This window comes from Anomalospiza imberbis, chromosome 7 (assembly GCF_031753505.1).
Source record: "Anomalospiza imberbis isolate Cuckoo-Finch-1a 21T00152 chromosome 7, ASM3175350v1, whole genome shotgun sequence".
Classification (NCBI taxonomy): Eukaryota; Metazoa; Chordata; class Aves; order Passeriformes; family Viduidae; genus Anomalospiza; species Anomalospiza imberbis.
In genome coordinates, this window is record NC_089687.1 from 29,370,819 (window position 1) to 29,394,498 (window position 23,680).

A 23,680-nucleotide genomic window follows, 5' to 3' on the forward strand; every position below is an offset into this window, starting at 1 on the left:
TGATTTAAAAAGATTGTGCTGAATTTATAGCATCTTCTGTCATTATTGTTATTCAATATAACATGAACTCCACAATACAGTTAAATGATCTCAGTTCTGAGCATGGTACAGACAAAGTGCAATGAAGAGCTTCTAATCAGAATTAGGTTCTCCACAGATGCAAAATGAATGCATTCATAGTCAAACAGCAAAATTAAATTGCAGGTTACCAGGGGAATTAATCTTGATTTGCAGCTATTTATGATAAATAGGATTCAGGATGCAGGTGTCAGTGAACTGCTCCTTACTGAAGGGAGAGATAAACAGCAGCAGCAGCAGGACTTTAGGAAAATTAGCTACCAGACTTGTTATAATAACTGAATGATGAGGTTCACCAATTAAAAATCATTTAACGATTTGCATATAGGTAACTCACTAGAACATCACAGATACCTCAGTTTCAAATTTGCATTTTATCTCTTTGAAGCACATAATAATTAAAATGGTCATTAGTGATAACAAGAATTAATCACATAAATCCTCTCATTCATTTATTTGACATAATAGAACCCAAAGTCTTCTTATGTTGTTTTTTTCCCTTATTATAATCAGCTCTATAAATCTGAAATTTATGAAAATAAAATGCATTAAACTCCTAGAAAGTCAGAGAAAAGTGTTATTTATGCATCATGCCATAGGGATGTGGAGAAATGTCTGTTTGTATGAATGTACCTGGCTCTTAAAGAGTACACAGAGGATAGGGAATTTATATCTAGACTATGACTGAAAGATAGAGCAGCCTGGAAACCAGTACCAAATTCTGTATCTGTGTTATGTAAGCTAATTAAATGGCTTTATTAACAAATTCTTCAAGGAAACCAATTTATTATAGACCACAGAGTTCTGATGATTATCAGAAAGGTAATATACTGCTCTTGAAGATGCAGAAAAGAAGGACAGATAACCTTAATTTATGAACCAAACAATACAGTGTCAAATATATAAGCCAGTTTTAGGTAGACATATATTAATGAAAAAATATATTAAAATATAAAACCCTCCACCCCAAAAAAATAGGAGTATTTTAGAAAGGTGATGATATAGAGCACAGGCTTGAAACCTTAGCCATCTATGTCTTTCATGTCTGAATACAACTTTCATACTCTGATTAAACAATAATTTTGCCTTTCCTTTATGCATTCCTAGAATGCTTCTGCTGCAGCTTATGATACTACTTGCTTATGACTAGGGACAGTATTTTACCAGAGCACCAAAGCTCAGGAATTTACCAGCCACAAAAATGTTCTCCAGACTTTATTGCATTTGTATCAGAATTTATTTTTCATGGGAAAGTAAAGTAGCAGATGTTGATGCAAATATCATTATTAAACAAGAATCTTTAATTTTAAAGAGGAATTTAAAGGCAACACATAAGGGCTGGACTGGCATATTGCCAGGTACCTGCTAAATGACAGTCATTTACAGTGCTACCAGGACTGAGTTCTGTTGCACAGATAATTCAAAAATGAAGTTTCAATGACACAAGACTAGAACCAAAACTCTACACAGCAATCTACATTCAGGGAAGAACACCTTTCCTCATTAAGGAGCTGAATCAGATGTATATTTAGACAGGGATGAAAGTTTCATACCAAAAGAAATGTTTGTGTGTGCCTGTATGCTCTATGTATGGCTCAGGAACATTCCCATAAAAGGGAGCCTGTATTTTAAAACTAAGTCCATTATTCAGGTGTTTATGCGAGATCCTCATTCACAGCATTGACTATTCCCCTTGAAGTAGCATTTTTATTGCTGTGTCTCCTCTCTAATTTAATTTAGTCCTCCTCTCTTAGGTAGACTATTTACAGATATGCTTAGAAAAAAAGAGAATTGTGTGTGCAGAGACTTCCATGCCAGAGCTCAGCCTGTGAATGCTGTGGCCTTTTAAAGACTCACTAATTGCATGACAAAACTTGAAATCTTTCCTCACAGGTGAATGGCTGACAGTTGCTCAGAGGCCACTTGAAAATTCTGGTGGAATGCTTGCAACTGAGTTAGGAAAGAAACACTCTTTACTTCCTTTATGATCATGAAGAAAATTCCTAATTGGCAGTTTTTCCTACTTCAGAATAAGCTGTGAAACACAGGTAAAATAGAAGCTAAAAAGATGCAAACAGCAACAAAATCCAATCTGTGTGTTTAAAATTTCCCCACCTCAGAAGACCGATGTGGGGAAAGCTGGGGCTTTAGTCAAACCTTCTGCTCAGAGTAATATTTAATAAAGATGAATGGGTTGAAGAAAATATTAGTGGCCTGTGCTAAACCCCAGAGATATTTTCTTGGAGTCCAAGAGCACTCTGCACAGAAAATATCTGCTAAAGTAAAGCTTATGTAGTGCAGGATTCAGAGGAACTTTCCTGTGGGAGAAATTATTGTCCCAGCTTCTGCATGTACATTGAAAGACATGAACTGAAATTTTCCAACTTAAATATTTGAAAAAAATTCTTGTATAAATCTAGCCATTGCTAAGCTTGTCACATAAGCATGATGTTACGAAGAACAAAGCTCAGCCCCAATTTTTTTGAAAATACATGAAATGACAGCCTTCTGCACATCTCCTGTGCATTGGTGTCTCTTGTTCTGACTTCAGTCAGAGGCAGGTGAATGAGGCAATTCCATCTCAGGCAAAATTCAAGAGTTTGTAGCAACTACCAGAGGCTACAAACCAGGTTTTGAGCCAGGTAAGGGAAGAGGCCAATGAGCAGATCCAGCAAGGTGGGGTAACACTTTTTATCACACCAATGGGATCCACACTGTGACCACCACCGACCCACAGACATCTAAATTCCAACAATCAAGAATTCTCATTGGCTCCATAGGTGCTGATATCTTTCTACCCTTATTCTTTCTTTTTCTCTCATTTCCTCCCACATTTTATTGTTGTTTTTATGTTTCTATATTGCTATATTTCTATAGATAATAACCAAAATGGATGCTATAACACAACTTTATTAAAAATCTAGTTGCATATCTGATGGTTGATAGGCTCTGCGAGGTTGATTGATCCTACATTTAAAATGTAAACCCATAAGATTAAATGGCCTGGTTGACACTGTTGCAGTTTAAAAAAAAAAAAAAAAAAGAGAGAGAAAGAAAAAAGCACTCTGGGCAGTAGTGTAAGTAAAAGACACAATATAATATATTCATATTCTTACAAACATCCTCAGAGGCAACTTGCTTCAGTAATGGCAAAGCAACAGGTACAGAGTGCTGAAGTGGCACAGACAGGGTATTCAAATACAGACTATGCGTATATTTAATAACCACAGCAGGTGAACAATTGGATTTGAAAGGGAAATTAAATAGGCTGACCTAAGAGCAGAGGCATTTATTGTCTAGCTCTGTACTTTCTATTCCATGATTACTGCAAAGCTCTTTTGTAAACCAATATGAAGGAACACATTACTGTGATTGTGCATCAGCTAAGCACAGTAGCCACAGTAGGAAATACAAAAACATTTTTTAAAGTCAAATTCAATCAGGTTTTACCTCCAAGCTTTTATATTCCCTTTTCTTTTAATCTCTATTCCTGCATGATGCCTGCTTTAAACCTAACTTTGTTTGCATTAATGCTGTTTCTAAATGCCTGATAACACAATAAGGTAGAAAAATTAGCAAAGGCTAAGTAAGAGGAAGACAGAACTCTCATCCTAGCCCCCTTTAAATTAAACCAGAAATAACCATTTATCTGGAACCATAAACAGCCAGCTACTCTCAAATTGCAATATTAATTCAAAATGAAATGAAGACCAAAAACCTTCATGAGTTCTACAATTTTGCAGATGAAAAATAGCTTTATGAGTTGAGACCATCAGCATAACCCTGAATGTGAGATGTAGCCAAGGAAAACAATTATGAAGTTTCCTCTACCTGAAGACCAAACTCCAGAGACCAAGAAAATAAAAATACTTAATCTGGGAAAACATGTCAAAGTTCTTGTGCAAGTACTAGGGACTAGTTTTGCCTTCTCTCTGCATTAAATGATTTGTAGTATTTAGCCACTGAACATCACACATTTTACTGCCCCTAATGCAACTGGCAGAGACTTCCACGAGAAGCTCCCCAGACATAAGCCCACATTTCAAAAGAGAATGCAAATCATTGAAACCACAAGCAAAATAAAACAGATTATCAAAGTGAGGAACAGAGGATATGAAAGCAGGACAATGGGTGTCACAGGTAATTATAAAGATGCATCTGGTCCCTAGTTACTTTTGACAAAGCTGGTTTTGTGATTTATGATAGGCGCTTGTTTATAAACCTATTTCAGCACAGACACACTGAAGCACATTCATCATTCTGCCTGGTCTTCATTATTGGATAAACGTCATTTAAACAGAACCTGAATCCAGACTTCTGCTACCTTGATGTAAAAATCAGGATCTCCTATTTGCCTGCATTTATTTATATATTTCCATTGACCTGCAGAGGTGGGGTGTGTTTGAAAAGGGTTCTACACTTACCCCACAAGGAAAGCAAATGAAAGTGAGCTGAACTTCAGGAAGAAGTGCTGGCAAGCTGTACTTCTTTGAATCTTGATATCTATTTTTGTGCCCTGCAGTTGTGTTTTGTGGAAACACAGGATGACCAGTGTGCAAGTTCGAGCAACTACAACTCTGACAAAAAATCAGAATGCTTTTAGGGTATTTTTGGGGGCAGGGGTGGACAGGGGGAAGTTGGGGGTTTTTGGCTTATTTTTAATGACTTTTTTAAATGCACTTTTCAAACTGTGAAATTTGGCATAGCCCAAAGTTTTTCTTATCCTGTACCAGGGGTATCTGGACCTGAGGAATTGCTCCATTACTGTGGCATAGAGTTGTCCAGTCATCTCACATGAACAGAACGATTTTAGCTTCTTGATTTTTATCTCATGGAATGTTTCTTGCTGGAAACAAGGCTAAACAAAGAAGTCCAGCAAAAACCAGTGAGAACAGAATCCTTTGTAGATTGCTACAGTAAATACCCAGAGCCCACCCTGCTAGGAAAAATTATATAACAGTCTGACCTAGTTTTGTAAATTTGAACTGTCAATGAACAGCTAAATGTAGAGAAAGGAAGTTGAACAATTTAGAAGTTGTGCTGAACAAAAAGCATATAGAGGTTTGTAGGAAATGTTATGTTAGTAGAGATCATGATTTTTTTTTATAGTTATGGGTTTAATGCAGAAACTTTCAGGCAGAATATTTTCATGGAAGGAGGGATGAAAATATAAGGAAATAAAAGCTGAATGTCTAAAACTCAACTGCATCATAGTCTTCCTTTGCTCAGTGCATTAAGCTATAAGTCCAAGTAGTTTCCCAACTGTTAATCGTTACAGAACTTAACTTTTTATGGGAAAAAAGACACTAAGGAATATATTTCTAAAGGAACAAACACAAAGCCTTTTAGTTACAATTAAATCTTCAAAAATTTGTCATTGTGAAAGCCAAGCCAATGTCACAATAGTCTTCAAATCAGAGCACTGATTTCGTTAAGCAGAATAGAGATATTTTTTCTGAATGGAAATAAAACATACCTCAAATATTGTCTGCTATGAAGAAAGTCTTGGTCATCAAGTACATAAAAATCAAAACTTTGAAAGAATCTTTAGAAATAGTTGTATATCTTTATATTACATATCTACCTACATTTACAGATTATATTAGGTATGGAAGGAGTGACAAGAATTATTGCCTGGCTTGGGAGCTATTTTGCTGAATGCTGACAGATTGACAAGATGATTACTGGAAACTTATAGGAATTACAAAGAAACTCACAGGAAATATAAAGTAAAAATGAAAGACTGTATTTCATTTTACTTTCAAAGTAACTCCATGTATTGGACTAACACAGAAAAAAAACATTATAAAGCTTAACAAAAATCCTTATTGGCAACAATGAGGCCTGATATTGCAAGATTAATTTTTGGTCTAAGTAATGTCTTCACTTCCTATTAAAGACTGTCCATACAGTTTCAGCTGTTACCTCCTTCCTGTAATTTGTTTGCTGAATGCAAGTCAGCTGGAATACTGCTTACCTGTAAATAAAGATATGCAATAGCTTCTTGTTTCAACAACACAGCAGAGTTACTTACAACATTTATTCATCATGAAATTGCATATTCAGCACATGAACGCACATTTTGTGACATTGATCTAATGACAACCCATGTATTTCTCAGTAATTTCAATCTATTTACCGTAACATTATTTGCCAGCAGAAATGAACATTTCACCCTTTGCCTGTGAGTTGTTATTCAACTTACAGTATATGTCTAATGTCTGAAATTCATACTAAATCCGTATGTTTTTGAAGAAACACAAGGCCTACTTTAGCACAGCACCACTGGAAAGAGAGTCACTGAAAGAGCATCAAGAATCCTTGTTGGCTCTTTCCCTGCCCCAGCACAGGATTAAATGTATTTATATTGTTCCAGAAAGACAGTTATTCTTCCTGCCTGTAAAGACCTTTAGTGTTGGTGTGAAGTGGCCCCAAGCCAAAATTAGAGTCTTCAGGTCAGGCTATATTGCTTTTCATTAAAGAGAGCCTGTCATCTGGAAAATTATTTCCAATTTCTACTCTAAGGGGGTTTTGTTGTTACCATTATTGCCTGGAACAACGTAACCCTTGAGACGGAGAAAACTTAAAAGAAGAGGCTTGAAACAAATCTCTCCTAAATCCTTTGTGTCTTTACAAGGTAGGTCTCTCCCTTTAGGTTTGCCTTTAATCCAAGAATCCAGGCTTTTCCTGAAGTGTGCAGTCTGAAATTAAACTGAGCAGCACACAACCACTCCAGCCTCTTTCCTAGTCAGGGGCAGGCATCGCAGATGTATTTTTCATTTTCCTGATCCCTTGCCAATCCTCATGTCCTCAAAAATGACAACTGCAGACCTCACGTATCCACAGACAAAATTCAAAACTCATCAGGCTCACCAGATTTAAGAGCATTTAAGGATCCTGGTTTTTATTCTTTCCTTCATCAAGATTGAAAGGCTCTTTGGTTGTGGGTTTTCTCCTCCTCTACTTTCCTCGGCTCAGTTTACTTTTTTGTAAGGGTTGATGCCAAAAGAAAAAAAAAATCAGTGCACTAAACTCTTTCTTAGCATCATCTGTCAACAGTCTCCATTCACTCAGCAGCAAGTGCACAGATTGCAAATTTGAGTTGGCCACTACACGTGCTGTGCAAGGGAGAGGAGGGTTTCTTCACTTTCTTACACTGCTGCACCTCCTTGGAAGTGCCAGATACTCCAGCCAAATTTCACTGACAAGTTGTACATACCGAGCTCCCCTTGGCATTACTGGCAGCACTGATTTGTACACTGCTAACTAAAAATTTCGTGGCCTCTGCAACATTTCTAAATAAAGAACGGTAGCAAGATGACCTATTTTCCAATGTATAGAAAGCCTCAGAACCACTCAGTCACAATTCTTACTCAAAATACAGGTACACAAGCAATTTTGTCATGTGTTAAGCTTTTATAAATCCTGTTTCCCCACATTTTTCAGAGACAGTTGTTAAGGTGATGGACAAAGGACCACAGCAGCAAGAGCTATAGACCTGTGATTACCACTTTATTTGCATTCCCTCTCTCCTTTTCTTTAGGATTTTTTTTTCTGCTTATTTCACTGGATTTTTAAAATTCTCTTTCTTTTCAGGTTCCTGTATTGGATATTTCTTTAGGGATTTCAGTTTCTAGGTTACAGAAGGAGCACTCCCCTTTCCTTAAGGTCTCATGTCTATTTTTAAACCTAACCTCTTTCCAAATCACATTTTTCACTTTCTGATGTGGAAAGAACCTTCTTTCTTTCAGCTTTACAATGAAAAACAACTCAAAAGAAAATTCCCTCATCTTTTAGTCATATTTCAGTCATCAGCAGTAGTTACCTGCCATTATTGCTACGGTGATGGACGTGAAAGGACCTAAATAGATTGTCCTGCTGTTACCAATTTAAATTCTTATATAAGGCACTTCAGCATGGATATAGCCTGAATGTAGTACAGCAAAAAGAATGCAAAAATTTACATTATTTTGTGAATGGTTTGTATATAGGAGTTCTGCTAAGGATGAGCTTGCATATTTTCTGTGCTCAGAAGACTGGAGAAGGAAGTGAGGGACACTCTGTGGGGATTGGGACCTTCTTGTGAAGAGCAGTTATGAGGGGTTTGAGCCTGAAAGGGAAGGGCCTTGTATGTCTTTATTTCAGCAGTGCAGGGTGCCTCAGCATGCCCACATCCCAAACAGACTGCCTAGATCAAAGGACACCACATGTACGGGACAGGGCAAGGATTATTAAACCAGATGATCTTAAAACTTCTTGATAAATTGCAAGAACTCTGAATTGGAGAGATATCTATTTTAAAATATTCAGGACTCTTTTCAGAAATATTCCTATTGATATAACCAACCCGGAGCAGAGAACTAAAGGCAGATGTTACTATAGGGGAACAAAAAAACCCTTTAACAATCCAAAAGATCACTTAATCTGCTTGAGAACCTGATCCTCACCAGGAATCAAAAATTAAAACATCGACTTTCCTCATCCAGCATGTTGGGCGTACGAGAAAAAGGTGCAGTCAGGTAACCTGACAGATAAAATGAAACTAACAAAAAATGAAGGCAGAAAACACAACCTGCTGCAGCACATGGGCAAAAGTTATTGTCAGGTTAGTAATGAGTTTTTGTACCAACCTCTCCCTGAGGTACTGGGTGCTCAGATAATTCACACAACTCTTTGTTAAGTCAGACTAAGCCTGGATGAACAGTTCAAATCCTCCTTTTATCTTGATGACTCAAGACATCCTACATGGCCCTCATTTTTAGTTATGGGGTTTATGTGGCAATATTATTCTCAGTTCAAGTAGTATTTAGTTCACATTTAAGCTATGATAAATACAGATTCTTTGCCCTTTTTTGCCACCTTTACTTTGAGGTGCAAACAATCCTTTGTGTCTGTCAGGCTGCTGATTTTAATGGTCTGCTCTCTGGTAGTAGCCCAACAGAATAGATGTTGAGGTGAAGGACAGAGGTACCAAATGCTTGGTGTGATACACCTCATCCTGATTTTTCTAATTTTAGATTGCAAGGACTGAGCAACTAGTTAAATCTACAATTTATCTGCCTTACAGATGCAAGTTAATCATTTTAAGATTGTCAAAAGAGGATGGATACTCTTATGCAAGAATAACAGAAAGTATAATTTATGTTTGGGAAATATATGTTTGTAAAATTGCAAACTGAAGTGTACAGATCAGAGTAAACGTGCCCAATATATAACATTAGGATACACTACCATTGCTTGGCACACACTGCCTTTCATAGATGTTACTGAAACCTCTCAGTTCTGCAACAGAGCAATCTTCATTGTAAGACTCAAACTACTTATAAATCTTCAAGGATAATGGATGTATTAAGTCTAAATCTCAGATATTAGTTTTTACAGAAAACTGGTTGCTGGTGTAACTTTTAGAAGTGAATGCAAGTTATAATAATGGATAGATTGAATCAAGAAATAAAAACATCGTTAATTTCAGATCAGTATAAACACAAAGATTTGTTTACCAAGGCTTACCGGAAATGCTGTTTGTAAAATATCCCTAGATACTTGTAGAAGGCTGTTTCTCTTTTCCCCTACCCACCCAAAACCCCCCATATGGGGAACCTGGGGAAATTAGAATTTCAATCGTCAGCTGCTTTGTTCATACTCTAAGGTTTTTATGAAGAATAATTTGCAAAAAGATAATTACCTGTTAAAAAAGCATAGATAATTAAGACAATTCTAACTGCAGGAATTCTATAGAAAATGTTGTAAGTAAAGTATTTTGTAGTCAGAATGCATCCAGTCATTTATATTTTTATTTAATGATCCAAAGATGGTGTGATGACCTGGTACTGTCCTTAAGATACCCAAATTTTCCACCCCAGTCATACCAGTAAGATCCCAAACAGGTTGTACCCCATCATTAACAAGCAGGAAATGCCCACAATGTGCATTTTGTGGGGCACAACTCCCAGCTTCTCTGAAGGAACTCGTGTCACATCCTGCTCTGAGGCTCCTCCGTGACCCACGGTACAGGGAATGGCAAGGGGAAAGCCCCAGCTGGCAAGATAAAAAGCTCTGCCCATTTCAGCACTGTCCTTCTGTTCCAAGGAGGCAGGAGGACACCTGTGAGTGAGGGAAGCAGTTAGAAATCTTGTCCCTAAACAAGCTGTCACTGTCTCTTCTTGTGTTTGTAGAGATTTACTATGGAGACGTATCTCAAAAATTAGCGTAAAATGTTATTGGAACTGAAATTGGACGATAATCTCTGTTGGCCACACCAATTCCTGCCAGCCTCAATGGCAGGATCAACAGCTCAGAATCAAACTGCCTTGGAGAAATAGACATCTGATTAAAAACTTAATTTATTTTGAAAATTAGGCTGAATGAACTTGGTGAACTTCAGAATACAGTCATGATCTGTATGGATGTGCATCCAAGCTATCCTGGATGCACAACCTTAGAATCTAACATGTGGCTAAAAGGGAGGGTCAAGAGGAGGAGCCAGCTGATGGAAACCTGAATAAAATGTACTGTAACTGTACCTCAACACGTATTATGGATACTTAAAGAGGCACGTTACTGAGGAAACCTTCTATATTTATAAGCCATAGCTTGCAATCAGACCTTTGAAAGCTGCATGCATTAAGTAGTTTGCCTGCAAGCCTGAGAGAAATTAACTGACCATGCAGACACAATCACAACGCTCACGTGCTTCCCTTACAGTAAATTCTTAGAAAATACAGCAGCTCTCTTCACGTAAGCTTAGCCTCAAAGGCTTTTAAATGTGACTCCTTGGCATCTGAAGTAGCCTATTAACAGGAGGAGAAGATCAGAGGAAGCCTTCATGCCAAACTGTCTGTATGACAGGCAACAACACCGTGCACGCGTTCTGAATACTCAGCTGGAATTATCATAAACAGCTGCAGGAGAAAAGGCAGGCAAGGTGGTAGGTGAAATCTGCTTATTGCAAGCAGGCACACTGCAAACCTGCCTCATTTCATGGAAATAACCCATTTCATGGAAAACGTCAGCCACAGGATGAGGCACGGGGTGGAATTGGTAAGAAATGCACTTCATGTCTGTATACATGTATTTTACTTGGCCTGATAATCAACATAATCTAAGATATAGCTCCACATTAGCTGTCTACATTAATGATCTGAAAGCAATCATAATAAAATAAGATAATCTTAACTATTCTTGGGCTGCCAGAGAACTCTCTAATTGCTCTATTTAAATTGTTCCATTTCAATTAAATTGAGGAGAAAAAAAAGTAGTAGAATTAAGTGCTTCACTATTTACAGTCCTTGAGCGAATACAATTTACGTAATCTGTGTAGGATCCCTATTAGCAGTGCTCACAGTAAGAAACCACAGTGATTAAATCATTAAATCATATCTAGGAAGAGAGAACATTCCCATTGATATAGAAGTCTTGATGAGATGTTAAAACAATTAGAACCATCAAGTACTTCTATGAATAGCAAGGATTGTGAAGGCAGAAAAGGTTTTCAAAACTGGGGGATTCACACTATTTTTCCCCTAATACATTTCACTTTCTCTTTGGTTCATTATCACTGATACAATTTGCATCCATTTTCAGTCATTAAATAGTAGTTCAGCTCTTCAGTATTTCAAGCCCTGGTCATTAACGTGAATTCATACAACTTATTCCCTCTGCCCCTCCAATCTTTTCCTCAAAGAGAGCACCCTTTTCAATAAATGACTCTCAAATTGCTGTTAGGATAGTAATTTCTAATTTCCATGGTTACGTTTCCCAAAAGAGCTGCTGCTGCTAAGAAAAACACGTTGGAAGACTGGAGAATTGGAACAGTATAGCTGACTCTCTGTTTTCATTCAGAGAAGGGGGATGGAGGTGTTGGTTGCAATTCCTTAATTTTTTTTTTCTCTTTTTAATAGCTTTAGTAGATTGGTAGATCACACACAAGGCCAGTAAACGCACCTATCAAAACAAGGATCTTGCTGCACAGATCTTGAAGACAGTGACTTATTCTTTTGTTTCAGCAGTTTTGGAACTATTGGAACACCCAGAAAGGCTTATCAGGAGCACCAAATTGTCCAGTGCCTTGCCAAAAGTGTCACCAAAAGTGTGATCAGGTTGTGGTATCACACACCACAGATAAGAACTGTCCCAGCTACAAGGTCAGCCGTGGTCCTCTCACTGACATGAGGTTATAAAGGTTTCACAGGATGCATTTTATAGCACATAGGTATATTGGGCAGGTGTTACACATTTTAATTCAACTTTTTTTTTTTCAAATCAGAATTAAAGATGCACAGTTATTCACACTGAAGATAAAAGTTACCAAGTAATTTTGTATAGAGGTCTGGGTTTGCATTATAACATCTTTACTTTCTTTAAAATCTTAGATCAATCCTGCAAAAGTCGCTCTAATTTAACTTTGAGCTTTGCTTTTACATATTAAGCTGGGCAGATGAAGCTCTTGGTCAGCCAGAGGATAAAATAAGATATTGCTTATGCTACCCTTGTAAAAGATCACACTGACTTCAGGTTTGCCACAGAAATGATGCAGCTCAATATGATGTGTCTGTTAAAAATTGCAACATTATTTCAGATGTGCCTGTTGACACAATAGACAAAAAGCTCCTTTGAAGCATCCATTGGCTTATTTGGAAATCCTTCCTCGTTCATGGATCATTGACCAGAAAGACATGTTTTTCAGAGAAATACTGATTTTCCCCAGTGGCATAAAAACACTGCTAGAGTTTTAGAGGTTCTCTTTAGTCTTCTCAACAAATTCATGAGGCTTAAAGTTCTGGCCATTAATAAATAAAATTCTAAGAACAGTGGCACTTGGGAGTTTTTTTCTTCCTTAGCAGAGAAGAATACTATTGCAATTATGTAAAATAAACCTATTTTAAAGCTAATGCTTCACAGTCATTATGGAAAAGATGCCTATAAGGAAATATTTTATTGATGATTTAATTTTCTTTCCAGCAAAGCTGGAAATTTCACATCTCCATCTTCGTTTAGGACTGGTTTACCTATTAGAGTGAATTAATGGGACCAGCATTTCCTTTTGCTTAGCAGGAGATGATTAAGGAAATGATGAAAACTTTTTAAATTGTGGCATTGCCTTTTTAAAAATGGCCAGTGAAGTAGCTGGGGATATTGCTACTGTTAAAAACCCCACTGTCTACACAATGAGATTTTCAGCTTTGGAAAAGAGAGATCAAATAATCACCGTATGTCTTCTTTTCCTTTGCTTCTATACTTTGTGTGCCAAAAGCAGATTTATTAATCATGGCTATATTTTGCAATCAGGTCTCCTGCTTCAGTTTCCCCCCATCCTTGTTTTTTTTCTGTGCCAGTCACTGTTCTGGCCTGGTGCTTACACTGCTCATACCTGCCTTCAGTAGATCCCTCATTAAGTCACACGAGACTGACTTCATGCTGAACTGCACCTTGGCCAGCTACACCCTTTAGAAGTTTAACTGTGGATAATTCTCTGCAGTCCAAGTGTCAGGACCTCAGCACACATTTTCTGTGTTTATTTGCTTTTCTGAACAAGCCCAGTGAGTTCATTAAGACCAGCAAGAATAAAAAACAGCTGTCTTGTAACACTGGCAAGTTTCAGCCAGCTTAAGAGCTGAAAAAGTCTTGCCCCTTTGATCAGCTCCAACAATAAACTTTTCTCATAATAATCTGGTTCTTTAAAAAAACACACAAAAAAAGAAATAAAGAAAAAGGTTTGCACTCCATTGTAAATATTTCTTTTAGAGCAAGAAACTACCTAGAATGTTCAAAGAATTTGTCTTTTAAGGGGAGTTTCACAGACATATCTCGGTGGAAAAACACATTAATGGCAATAGAATAACTGCAAATACTGGGAAAAGGATGAGTATTTTTGCTACAGATTTGTGAAATTGTTCTTAAATCTCTTTCTGTAGGAGAAACTGGCTGTATTAATGAGGACTAGTGCCTCTGGTGCAAGGTTTCAGGATGAGGTGATTAAAGCCTCAGTAGGTTCCATGAATTAGGTAAATAAATGAGCATCTGAGCATTCCCACAATTTCTTAAATGGAATCAGTGCATGTGGAAATGTACCCCAAAATCCCTGCACTAACATAGATATTATACAGGGTTAAAAGCACTCATTTTCAAATGTACTGATGATTTTGTAATCAGGTGTATGTACCTACTAATGCAGAAAAACAGTTTCCACCTTTTACTACCAATTACTGAAATTTCCAACTATTGTCTTCTCAAAAAAAATTAAGATAGAAACTTTAGAACAAAAGGTAAAATTGACTTAAGGATTTAATTATTTTGCCATAATCTCTTTGCCCTATGCATTTCTGTCTTACAAAACATTAATGATTTTGTAAATATAGCTATTACTAACCTAATAAAAATGCTGTGCCAAATGGAGAATGAAGCCTGCATAAAAATGTAGATGGGTACTCAAGAGACATGATACTCATCGATCTCCCAAAAATATGCTTGCCTGTATAAAACACAGCAGTTAACAGCGCTTTCTATGATTCATAAGAGACTGTGTGGCCATGAAAATAATGCTTGCAAACGATGCTTTTAGGCAACAGTAAGGTGAAGGCATAATGGTTCCTGCTAGCTTAGAGAACAGTAAAACAAATATTATCATATTCTCCACATTTGTCATAGGGACACCTTGTAAATTAATCCAAATTAACAAGAGGTATCAATTTAAAGTGCATTCATTAAACAGCATTAAATCTTGATATTGACACACTAAGGATGAGAAATATGGCCATGTTACTGCAGCTTAACAAGCTAAGCCCAGGTAACAAGCTTTGTATGTACTCGTGCATTATAAAGTGTGAGGTAAGATGAATTCATTTAAACCTCCTAGGTGAATATATTCAATATCACATATGCTAGCAGCATATGCACAAACACATATTTTAGTTAAGCTCATGCCCAGAAATTAATTAGTAAATGTTTATCCATGAATATTTAGACCCACTCTGACCACTGCAATTAACTCTTTTCATAGGTAGCCACTGGAATATATTTAGAATATGTGAGGATTCTAAAGAGGTAGCTTTATAGTCCTCACCACAAAGTTTCTTTCATCTATAAAATTAATGTTCTTCTGTCATTAATAATAGTGTTGACATGAAATGGCCAAACAACCTCACCACATCTGCTTTCCAGCATCTACATCTTGCTCCTCCTTGAGTCTACTGATCTCAGGACCAGCATCTGCTGGTAGAAAGATGAATGGAGCTACCCAATGACCAACTCAATTGATTCTGGAATAGTTTTGAATTGTTCATCATTGCCTAAGATTACTTCTTGTAAAGCAAGCTGCCTTATAATGGAATACTTCAATCTTAAACAGAACAAAAAATAAAGAATACTGTAATGATTAGCAGTACAACCAGCAATCAGTTCTGAGCAAATCAATATTTAAAAATTATTTCATGTACAATATCTCACAAATGCAATGAAAAGTGAACAAACTGACACTGCGAGCTAAGAACTACACTTCCTGCAAATCTGAGTAATTAGTGGGGGAAAAATATGATACATTCTGGTTGAACACACCGCTAAAATAAATCTAATCAATGCTTCATAGGTGTTTAACATCCTGAATTCTTAAAAGTATCAGGCTATTTTCATTAAGACATAAGCTTAGAGGGAAGGAAACACCTTTTTAAAAGGACTTAGGCTTAATTTTAGGCATAAAAATTTCTAAACATCCAAAGGAATTGGTTCTAATTGACTCATTTGGCTTGCACTGGCTTGTACTGAATGGCCCTAAGCCTTCCTAAGGTTTTTATGGAAAAGGAAGTGAATTGGGCAGATCACAAAGTTAAGTTCTTTCCTGAAAATCAGTTCAGACAGGTGCACCATTCAACCATGCCCCATGCAAAGCTGAACAACCTCCCAGCAGTTCAGCTGGATCCAAGGACCACCCCCACTCCAGAGACTCCATAAACAAGGAGCAGTCAGGGGTTTGAAGCCTCTGAGCAGATTTAAGTCCTGCAGACTGATGAGCATCTTACATCAAAGATTTTAATCTGGTGTTCTTCTGGGGCTAGACACCCTGCTGGGAGCTATACAGGCACTGTGGCCTTGCTGAGGAATGAGATGCTCAGGATCTTCTCCCAGGCTATCACAGATAAAGATCTGCAGTTTGATTAATTTACAAACAACTTTTCTTTGTGCCCTAACACACTGACCACTGAGAAACCAGAAGACACTTCTTTTTTTTTAATTGACTTTCCCTTGTAGGATCTCGCTTTCATAGACACCCTTAAGCCAATTAATTAAAATACCATTGTTTGGAAGGACTAACATCTCAGGTTTGAATGTAAGATGTTTAGTCTAAAGAAATGGGCATCATTTCAAAGGCCTTATAATCCATGCTATTACTACAGAAGTTAAATCAAACCATGTCTCATGTAGGATTCATATTATTTGCATTCTGAAATATTATATCTGTTTTAATTTAATCCCATACCTTGTCTAAAGTGTATGTGTGTGACACACCAGACCTATTACATAGCAGACTGCCACAAAGCATCCTGCTCATACAGATTTAACTAAGCCATTATTTAGGGATCTGAAATGCATTTCAATAAAAAGTCTTTTGTAATGTTCCCAACCCTTGGTTGTTCCTTGAGAAAGAGGGGGAAATTAAGAATTCACAGAGTAAAAAGCAAAAAGTATAATGAAATTTAGTAAATTCCCGTGTATTTTAGCTAGAACAGAAATCACCAATACAAGAGCATTGGTAAGATTATCTCCTAAGCCTGTTTACTTAGTGAATCTGAATGAAAAATGTCTAAGTGTAATAATTCTTATGGAGTATTTTGAATACTACACAAGCAATTATTTAATCCCAAAGCAATATATTTATTCCCTAATAGATGACTTGCCTCTGAAGACAAAAAAAAGAGTGTGGAAAGACTACTGATAACTGATTCATTCAAGTTAAAAATGGGACCATCAGAGGAAGCCAAAGGTGCTGAGTAAGCATAAAACCAAAGAAGCGTTCCCATTTAGCAGCATCGGTTTTTCACTCCACATGCAAACCTGTGCTTTTTCTTGACTAAAAGTAAAGCTCAGTGAAACAGTATTTTTGACTGCCAAAATAAATTTTTCTTTTCCAATTTTCATATGGAATTGACATTGCAGGTACTTGTGTGTGCATGTACTAATATGTACATATAAAGACCTGTCCTCGGAACTGCATATTTGTAACTCTAGACGTCAGTGACAATTTATTATTTTTAAAGCAGAATACCTGTTTAAGATATAATGACACACATTCTATTGAAACTCTCCAGTGTGTTGTGAAAAGAGCATCCATCCCTGTGTAAACATACATCAGTGACCCTTTCTCACCACCAGGTCTCTTCATGTATATTAAAAAAGCAAATTCACCCTTGTGTCAAGTCCTCCACTGGTAGTTACACATTAATAAAGCCCAAGCTTTACTAGATTTCCTGAAGTGCCACAATTTCTCCAATAATTAAATTATTTTATAATGCCTACAGTGCAATTTTGCTAACTTTTAAGATTAGTCAGCTCCAAAAGATGACCCCATTTGCACAGGTTTTCTTAAATCTTAAATTAGCAATCAAATTATGAGATTAATTGATTTGTGATTTTTGATATCAAGGTACAAAAATTGTTAAGCAAAAGAATCCTAAGGAAAATATTAATCTCTCTCACATAGAATGCATATCTGATCATGAAATTAATATTCTGTGCTTAAAAAAAAAAAAGAAAAGCAAAAAATTACTTGAGAATAAATAGGAAGCACTAGAAGAATCATCGTTAAGGAACTACAGAACCAATTTTAAAATGCTTAAAGTTTACTGAACAGCCAGTAATTTTATTCCATACATAAATAAAGATGGGGTTTGTATACTCCACATTTGAGGGAATCTACTTTTCTAACACTGTTTTATCAAATAATGAGGTTAATTACAATAGATTAAATTGAAGCCTGAAAATGCTTAGCAATTTGCTTGTCTGAACATTGAGACCATTCCTTCAAAAGGATAAAAATTAAAACTGTGGGAAGTCAGAGCAGAAAGTAATTCTCAAAATGCGGTAGCTTAGCAGAAAATACCAAAAGAAATGAAATTTGTAGTTTGAATCGTGCTTGGCCTGCAGATAAGAAACCTGAATTCCACTAGAAATAAGCAGTCTTAGACATGGTCTGAGAAGAAATTAAAGTGAAATATCGCCAAAGTGAAAGGAGTCCACAAGGACAGACACAATATAGCACAGAAGAGAGGTCACACCATGCTATAAAGGCAGAAATGAAAGATCAACTGTTAAAACAGCACGGACAGCAAAACACATACTGCTCCTTTGCACAGGGCAGAACCCTGGACAGAAGTGCTATTTTGTGAAATTTTAGCAGTAATGGGTTTAACTATGAAAGAAAAGTAATAAAGAAGGCAAACGCTTTCACCTGGAAGCCTTAACTAAGGAGGGCTTTAAGCAGTGAGGAGGAGGCCATTGCCCAGTGCAGCACTCAGCACAGCAAAGGGCTGCTTTGCTCAGCTGAGGCTGCTCTTTGCATGCCTGTATGGCAACACCAGTTTGGAATTCCCAGTCAAAGGCCAAGCTTCCATCAAAAACAAACAACAGCTGCCCTGGAACAAGACGTATGGAAAAGCAGGCTCATGTTTGCTGAGCCCTCCTCTCAAAGGGACCAAAACAAACTCAACATTCTGTGGCTCTTTTCCATCACCGCAACTCCCTGATCACACAGAAAATGATGGAGCCTGAGCCTGACTCTGTCCATCACCTCTCAATAAACTGGATCAACACTGCAGTAATTGTAGGCCTAAACCCTGTAGAGCCATAAAAGCTGTCAGCCTCTAGAAACAGCACTCTGTAGTCACAAAGTAGCCTCACTACCAATAATCCCCCAAATATAAACTTTTACAGATTGAGAATTAATAACCAGTCAAATAAATATTTTTAAATTATTGGGAAAAAAGAACCCTGTCATTCCACCAAACAAATGGATTTCCTATAGCAAGTATAACCAAACAGATCTTCACAGCTGGCATAAATCATTACATTCCCATTAACTCTAATGGAGAAACGTCAGCTTCCATTACTGGGCTCAAATGTAGTTAATATACTTGTCACGCATGACATGTCCCCTATATACCTTTCAGGTAAAAATATTCATGCCAGATTTCATGTAAAAACTTAAAAATCCAAATCCGCAATTACAAAATCAAAAAGTAACATTGCAAAGAAGACATAGAAGAAAATATTAATCACTTTAAAAGCTGAAAAACTTTTATAATGTAGCATGCAATTAATAGGTGTCAAATTTACGAAGTAACAACAGCAAAATAGTAGAAAATATATGGCAAGTTCTTCTTTGATAGATGAGAACAAAGAAAAGAGTTTTGTCGGAGCCTCCTTTTCCTCTGCTCTCTTCTTCCCTCATCCAAGGTAAGGCTTGACTCACTTGTCTTTAATTACCACGATACCAGATGAAAAAAATCCTCAAGACAAGAACAGAGCAAAAGGCAAAGGCAGCAAAACTGTCAAAGTGGCAGCAGAGCCCCCAGAAGAGAGGAAAATTCCCCAGAAAAGGCTGTGTGAGCCATGACTCACCCTGTGGGACATCAGCCTCTGCCTCAGGATGCTCGGGACAGGAACAAAGCACTGCATCCCCCTGGCTGCAGGAAAGCACCCTGAGGAACAAACAAAACAAACCCAAAGAATAAGGTCATGCTAAATTAAACTTTCTTCTTGCATTAAAACAAACTGGGGCTGTAAATGTCTTTGCTGTTACTGATCAGAGCAGCATAACATTTTTCTGCACACAAAGTGGAAAAAACACCTCAGTTTTGTTTCTCACTCCCTTTCCTGAAGTTTCCATTTTACTTTTAACTTGGATAAGACCGTAAGACTGTATTTTAAGAAAGCCCAGGAAGGTGCAGCAGCGGGGAACTCGTGCCAGGGCTCAGTGCAAGCTGAGGGATGGAAGGAGAGGTGCCATGGCGTGGCAGCAGGGCAGGGTCTGGCCCAGCACACCTGGGCAAGGTGGCTCAGAGTGCAATCCACAGGCACCTCCATGGGACAGGCTGAGCCTGGGCTGTGTCCTGGCAGCTGGGATCGGGCTCAGAGCCCATGTGGGGCACTGGGGACAGCCACAGCTGGGATGGCCAGGCACGGCCATGGGGCAGCAAGTGCAGCGGCACAGCTGTGGCAAGCCCAGAGCTGACTGGGCACCTGGGGCTGCTCAGAAGTCTGGTGTTCAGCAACACCCGCTCCTGTGGAACCAGAGGACACCCACACCAGCCCAGCAAAGCCACGTGCACTCATCAAGAAGCTGAGGAGAATCATGAACAAGCAGAACTACAGGAGCACAGTCCCAACCTGGCAATCCCAGAGCTGCCAGGCTTCCCAAAGCCCAGGGTACCAGCCAGCAAATCCCTGTAACAAACTGACCCTCAGCTAAACCCCACAGAGGGGATGGATTGTGCCAATAAAGTTTCTGAAAACATTTTTGGACACCACATATTTGTAAAGCTGTAAGCATAAGGAGAGAAGGCAGGAGGAAAAAATCTCCTATTTTTTAGGAGCTGACTTCCATTTTATAAGAGGAACAGATGTTTTATTGTAATTAAAGCTCATCTTTTTTGTACAAGGTGACTCTCGAAGCACATGTATATTCCAAGTAAACAAGTTTACTGTATTGCTTTCATATGATGATGATGATCCACAGTTTTCCTGTAAATCCAGCCTATACTCAAAGAATTACTTTATAAAAAAAAACAACAAACAAACCCCTACTTCAGTTTATATGGCTTTACATTCTAATGCTTACACTCCCTGCTAAGCCCTAAATAATTACTTTTACTTAGTCTGTCTTCAATATTTATGGAAACTTCCTCCCTATAATATAAAAATGAAGCATAGACATGTGAGATTAGTAACCAAATGAACCCAAGGTTGAGTTGATTAAAACCTTCTTAGCAGCAGTGTACCACATTGTCACACTCATATAAGCAATTTTACATAGTTACAACTATCCAATTACTTTTCCAAATATATTAGTAAAGCGTTGCAAACAGTGCAATGTGCTAGTTTGTACAGCACACAGTAAAATATGCATACACTTAAGTAAATCACTGTGTCAAGTCTGGCTCTTTTCTAGCAATTATGGTGTCAAAGTCAGCTCGAGGTCAAGTCCATGTGGCAGCTGTAGGATGCTTACAAGTGGGTCATGTTCATGAGTGCTGATGCAGTACGAGAAGGAAACAGTGAACTCCATCTCTTAAGATAAATCCTCTGTCCCACCAGAGAGTTTGTCAAAGCTGTGGACTACTGGCAAATTAGCAGGACTTGCTAGGCAAGTGATAAACAATCCCATCTGTACCCTGAGTGCAGCTACCTGACCTGTACAGCAAGATAAAGATGATACAATATACCTGCAATACAGGAGGAAAAGGAGGCTGAGAGGTTACTCCTCACCAAAAGTACCAGAGCACCCTGCAAACCTACACATTTCTGCAGCAGTGGCTTGCTGCCGTACTTTTCCCCAGCTGAGGACAGCCCTGATTACAGGCAATTTTCTGTAGACAATGTCAATCTGCTGATTAAAACCTACATGTCAGAGAAAGTGAAAACTTGCCTGTGAATGTGTGAATGATTCATTATCCAGATGAAAGGAGAGCTGCGCTTGACTGGGTACAAGCATCACCAACGTGTTTTCTTCCAGTTTTATGACTATCTGCCATTTTATTTTTGCAAGAATAGCATAACAAAAAGGACTGGTGTTCTTTCTTTCTCCCCTTTCATTTTCAGTTGGAAGATGCTGTACATGGCTGACAGTTTTCAAATGAAGCATTTGTCACGTTTAAGTCAGAATAACATTAAAGTCAGAACCCAACTTGCTTTTGTGATAAGAGGAAAGTTTTCCCCTATGTTTTTCTCTGTTGGATTATGAATTCTACTCACTTTATGTGATAGTTTATCTGGAAGAAAAAAATGCAGCAGACCATTGCTCTTCAAAAGTCTGCATCTTCAAACTTTCCTACTGTTTCTGTATGAGTTGTCACTCTGAATTCTATACATCTGAAATGTTTTAAATGCTACAAGACCAAAAATACATGTCAAATCATAAGTATTCAAGTCAATCCTCTCTTGCATGCCTCAGTCTTTTTTTTTTTTTTTTTATCATGGACATTATCTTGATGGAACAGACTTCAGACTGTAAGGATTTGGCTCTGGCTTCAGTGAATGCTGAGAATGCTCAGCTCAGTGCTTCTGCTACTGAAGTGATTTCAAGTGGTTTTACTAATTAATTCTTAATCTAGTTTGGTGGAAATGTGCATTAAAAACAGTACTAAGTTCTGGGATTAACATTTCAGAAAGAAATAAATGAAATGTTTGAGTTCAGAGCAGAGTACCAAAGGTGACCAACGTTTTTACTTATAATGAAATATTAAAAGAACTAGTGAACACAGAGCTGCACTGAGCAATAATTCAGGGGTTATAATGATAGTGTAACTTTTCAATAGCAGTCCACAGAGAGTATAAGATAGAAAGGAGGTCAGTGAAGTATTTAAATCAGCTGAATCTAGTAGTAATGAGAAAAAATCCAAGTAAAAGAAATTCTGAGAGAATGCTGGGGAAAGAAGAAAATGCCAGAGTGGTCTCACTCAGGCACTAATCTTCTGGTGGAAAGAAGAGAAGAGTCCTAGAAACCCTACAGCAACAAAGCTTTGAAAAGTAGACCTGAAAAGAAAGTATAATGAAAAATTCCCTCTAAGTGACATTATCAATACATTAAGTTACATCTGTACCTGTTTTGTGGCTGAATACGTAGGTCTATTTTTATTTTAATACTATTAGTCAATAGTGTATTGTAATGCTTTACATTGTGGTGATATTTTTGAAAACATACTTTTTACAAGCATCTCTGGGAATAATAACCTGCAAAATGTGTGCAACTTGCATTCTAACATAGGCACAATTTAAAAATAAGCTTTCTATTAGAAAGTACTGTATAGATTTTAGAAGGTTATTTTTCAGGTTTACAGAATTTACAGAATTTCACAGAATTTTCTAGGTTGGAAGAGACCTTTAAGATCATCGAGTCCAACCCATGTTCTAACACCTCAACTAGATCATGGCACCAAGTGCCACATCCAGTCTTTTTTTAAACACATCCAGGGATGGTGACTCCACCACCTCCCTGGGCAGATGATTCCAGTATTTGACCACTCTTTCTGTGAAAAACTTCTTCCTTAAGTCCAGCCTGTATCTCCCTTGGCGCAGCTTGCAACTGTGTCCTCTTGTTCTATCTGTTGTTGCCTGGAGAAAGAGACCGACCCCCAGCTCACCGCAGCCACCCTTCAGGAAGTTGAAGAGAGTGATAAGGTCACCTCTGAGTCTCCTTTTCTCCAGGCTAAACAATCCCAGCTCCCTCAGTCATTCCTCATACGGCTTGTGTTCCAAGCCCCTCACCAGCCTCGTTGCTCTCCATTGGACACGCTCAAGCATCATGGAGTTTAAACTCCAGTCTCGTTTTTGTATGCTCTCAAAATATCTAATTCCTCAACTGGAATGGAAGGTGAGGAAAGGTTGTGCAAAAAGA

The 23,680-nt window shown here is 37.8% G+C and overlaps 1 long non-coding RNA gene across 1 annotated transcript in view; it reads right to left on the reverse strand.

Annotated features, from left to right (window-relative positions):
• LOC137477628 (uncharacterized) overlaps positions 1 to 23,680 on the reverse strand; it is a 61,809-nt gene that overhangs the window by 21,675 nt on the left and 16,454 nt on the right. Inside the window, exon 2 of the long non-coding RNA XR_011001106.1 lies at positions 19,687 to 19,766. This is a non-coding gene — a long non-coding RNA (uncharacterized lncRNA). The remainder of the gene's footprint in view (positions 1 to 19,686; positions 19,767 to 23,680) is intronic.